Genomic DNA, 4,840 nt, shown 5'->3' with positions numbered 1-4,840 from the left:
CCTGAACACTCGGTTCATCAACTCCATGAATGCTGCTGGGGCATTGGTCAACCCAAACGACATGACCAAGAACTCGTAATGCCCGTACCGAGTACGGAAAGCTGTCTTAGGGACATCGGATGCCCTAATCCTCAACTGGTGGTAGCCAGATCTCAAGTCAATCTTGGAAAATACCCTGGCACCCTGAAGTTGGTCGAACATATCATCAATCCTCGACAGTGGGTACTTATTCTTAATTGTTATCTTGTTCAATTGTCGGTAATCTATACACATCCGCATCGAACCATCCTTCTTCTTGACGAATAACACTGGCGCGCCCCAAGGCGAAACACTGGGTCTAATGAAACCCTTAACTAAAAAATCCTGAAATTGGTCCTTCAACTCCTTCAGCTCCGGCGGGGCCATACGATATGGCGGAATAGAAATGGGCTGGGTGCCTGGAGCCAAGTCAATACAGAAATCGATATCTCTATCGGGCGGCATACCCGGCAGGTCCGAAGGAAAAACATCGGGAAACTCCCGGACAATAGGCACAGAATCTATGGGAGGGACTGCAGCACTGGAATCACGAACATAGGCCAAATAGGCCAGACATCCCTTCTCGACCATACGTCGAGCCTTCACGTACGATATGACACTACGGGTAGAATGACCTGGAGTCCCCCTCCACTCTAAGCGAGGCATACCCGGTAAGGCTAAAGTCACGGTCTTGGCATGACAGTCCAAGATAGCGTGATAGGGTGATAACCAATCCATACCCAGAATGATATCAAAGTCAACCATATCTAAGAGCAACAAGTCTACACGGGTCTCAAGACCCCCAATCACTACAACGCACGAACGATGGACTCGGCCGACCACGATAGAGTCACCCACCGGTGTAGACACATATACAGGAATACCCAAAGCATCACTAGGCATGACCAAGCATGGTGCGAAATAAGATGATACATATGAATACGTAGATCCTAGATCAAATAGTACTGAAGCATTTCGATCACAAACCAGAACCGTACCTGTAATCACTACATCTGAGGCCTCTGCCTCGGGCCTAGCCTGGAGTGCATAGCAACGGGGCTGAGCCCCACCACCCTGAATTGTATCCCTAGGTCGATCTGCTGCTAGCTGACCTCCGCCCCTGGCGGTCTGAGCTCCACCTCTATGGCCTCTACCTCCACCTCTATGGCCTCTACCTCCACCTCTAGCTGGCTGTGGAGCATCCGGTGCCTGAATCATAGGACGGGGACCCTGCTGCTGCGACTGAGTGCCCTTCAATCTCGGGCAAGCTCTCCTGATGTGACCATACTCACCACACTCATAACACCCCTCTGAACGCTGTGGCTGGCCCTGGCGACCTAAATGACCTCCACGGAAACTCTAAAGTGGCGGTGCGCTGATGGGAGCTGACGGTACACTGAGGGTCTGCTGATCAGAATAATGCCCCCGGTAACCACGTTCGCCTGGGGCACCCTGAGAAACCTGAAGGGCTGACTGGAAAGGCCTGGAGGGCTGACCCCTATCATAAGAATCCCTGCCTCCAGATGAGGCACCACTGAAACGACCTGAGTGACGGGGCCTCTTGTCCACTCTATGGCCACCCCCCTGTGCCAGAACCATCTCAACTCGGCGGGCCACATTGGCCGCCTCCTGAAAGCTGATCTCACTACCAGTCTCCCTAGCCATCTGGAGACGAATCGGCTGAATCAAACCATCAATAAATCTCCTCTCCCTCTCCCTCTCAGTGGGGAGTATAACAATAGCATGGCGAGCTAGATCGATAAACCGGGTCTCATACTGAGTGACTGACATAGAGCCCTACTGGAGCGCTCGAACTGCCTGCGAAGAGCCTCTCGCTGAGTAACTGGGAGAAACTTCTCCAAAAACAACTCTGCAAACTGATCCCATGTCAATGCTGGCGACCCCGCTGGTCTGGCTAAACAGAAATCCCTCCACCAAGTCTTGGCAGATCCTGCTAGACGAAAAGTGGCAAAGTCGACCCCATTGGTCTCCACAATACCCATAGTCCGAAGAACCTCATGTCAGCTATACAAAAAATCCTGGGGGTCCTCCGAAGAAGCACTGCTGAATGTGGTGGTGAAGAGCTTGGTGAACCTATCCAGTCTCCACAAAGCATCTGCGGACATAGCCGCTCCATCGCCGGTCTGAGCCACAATACTCGGCTGAGCTTCCACAGCTGGCTGAACCACTGGAACCTGAGCCTAGGGAGCTACCTGCTCCGGAGTACGTGTAGTAGGAGTCTGAACTCCTCCTCCAGCCTGAGAAGTGGCTGGTGCTACTGGAAGCAAACCCGCTCTAGTGACGCTCTCCACAAAGCCTACCAATTAGAACTGGGTTGGCTATAAACCCCTCTGGGACCTGAGCTGGGCCCACTGGCGCTGCTGGGGCTGGGGCCGGAACCTCCTCGTCAAAACCGACCTGGGGCTCCGCCGCTGGTGCTGCTGCTCGGGACTGAGCTCTGCCCCTACCTCGGCCTCTAGCACGGCCTCGTCCTCTGCCCCTAGCGGGATCTGCTTGGGGCTCGGACTGCTGGTCTGAAGATGAGGAAGCGCGTGTTCTCGCCATTCTGCGAGGAAACAGAGTAGAAGTCCAATTAGCATTGAGAAACCAAACCGCACGACAAGAAAGAACGAAAGGAGAGATTTTTCCTAACTTGGCAGCCTCTGGGGGATAAGTACAGACGTCTCTATACCGATCCCTCAGACTCTACTAAGCTTGTCCGTGAGTTGTGAGACCTATGTAACCTAGAGCTCTGATACCAACTTGTCACGACCCGGATTTCCTACCATCGGGATCGTGATGGCGCCTACTCGTGGTAGCTAGGCAAGCCAACTTATTTACCTTTTTATCACTAAACAATTAATTTAACAATTTATAGCATCAATATATAACATGAAATTTAATAAGAATAATAGCGGAAGTCTGATTTACTAATCTGAATCAAACGCGGAACAGTTAATAAAAGCCTCTACCCAAGATTTGGTGTCACATCACTCACGAACCACTAAGAATATACTAAATACAAAGGTCTGAAAGAAACATAGGAGTTGTCTGCCTCGAGACAAGGAGGCAACAGTCTAAAAGAGAGCACAAAGAAGAGACGCCGGGCCTGCGGACGCCTGCAAGCTACCTCGGGTCTCTCTGGACTGAAGGTGCGCCCCCGTGCTAATGCTGCAGCTGCTGCTCAATACCTGGACCTGTGCAAAAATGCACAGAGTGTAGCATCAGCACAACCGACCCCATGTGCTGGTAAGTGTCTAGCCTAACCCCGGCGAAGTAGTGACGAGGCTAGACTGGACACCACATAAACCTGTGGGGTTATAAATATACAACGGAAACAAGATACCAAACAACTAGAAATATGGGAGGGGGAAACATGTTGTGGGGAGATAACAACAGTAACAGTAAATCCGAAGTAATCAATCTAGGTGCAACTTACAATTTAAAGCGAACAAGAAACTAATACCGACACTAATCACATTTGCATCAATAACTGTTGCGGTGTGCAACCCGATCCACAATTATAACTGTTGCGGCGTGCAACCCGATCCACAATTATAACTGTGACGTGCAACCCGATCCACATACACATACGCTCAAAAACATCCTACGGACTCATCCGTGCGATCAAATCGCCCAAACAACATCATAATCATCAAATTAGGCCTCAAGACCCAGGATTTCCTTCCAATTTACATAAAATATCAAGTTTATTGCTTCCAGCTCAAAACACGTCAAATGACGTCCAAATCTTACCAATCTTCACAGCAATTGCTTAACTCATATTTAAGACTCGTGCCGGGCGTCGGAACCAAAATACGAGCCCACAGCACCGTCTGCTAAACAAATAATACTTTCTAATTCTTTAATTATTATCAGAAAATAATTTCACACAAAACTTCATTCCTCGGACTCGGGGCCTCGGAATTTGATTCCGGGTACACCCCCAAGTCTCATATTTTCTTATGGACCCTCCGGGACTGTCGAATCATGAGTCCGGGTCCGTTTGCCCAAAACGTTGACCGAAGTCAAACTTAATCAATTAAAACATCAGAATTTATTATTTTTCTCACAAATTCATATTTAAACTTTTCCGGCTACGCGCCCGGACTGCGCACACAACCTGAGGCAACCCCAAATGAGGTTTCCAGCGCCTCAGAAGTACAGAGGGAGTAGGAATACAGGTGCTGACCCCTTCGGGTCGTCACATTCTCCACCTCTAAAACAACCGTTCGTCCTCGAACGGACAAAAGAAAAGAGTACCTGAGTCGGGGAAAAGATGGGGATAACGGCTCCGCATATCGGACTCGGACTCCCAGGTCGATGCCTCAGGAGGCTGACCTCTCCACTGAACACGAACATAAGGAAAACTCTTGGATCTCAACTGACGAATCTGCCGGTCTGGAATAGCTACCGGCTCCTCCTCATAGGATAAGTCCTTGTCCAACTGGACAGAACTGAAATCTAACACGTGGGCAGGATCGCCGTGATACCTCCGAAGCATGGATACATGGAAAACCGGATGCACGGCTGATAAGCTGGGCGGCAACACAAGTCTATAAGCCACCTCTCCCACTCGATCAAGAATCTCAAACGGGCCAATGTACCTAGGGCTAAGCTTGCCCTTCTTCCCAAATCTCATCACGCCCTTCATAGGCGACACTCGGAGCAATACCCGCTCACCAACCATGAAAGCTACATTTCGAACCTTACGGTCGGCATAACTCTTCTGCCTAGACGGAGCTGAACGAAGCCTCTCCTGAATGATCTTGACCTTGTCCAAGGCCTCCTGAACCAAATCCGTACCTATCAACCGAGCCTC

The sequence above is a fragment of the Nicotiana attenuata genome, chromosome 11 (assembly GCF_001879085.1).
Source record: "Nicotiana attenuata strain UT chromosome 11, NIATTr2, whole genome shotgun sequence".
NCBI classification, from domain to species: domain Eukaryota; kingdom Viridiplantae; phylum Streptophyta; class Magnoliopsida; order Solanales; family Solanaceae; genus Nicotiana; species Nicotiana attenuata.
Note: the sequence above shows the minus strand (reverse complement) of the source record.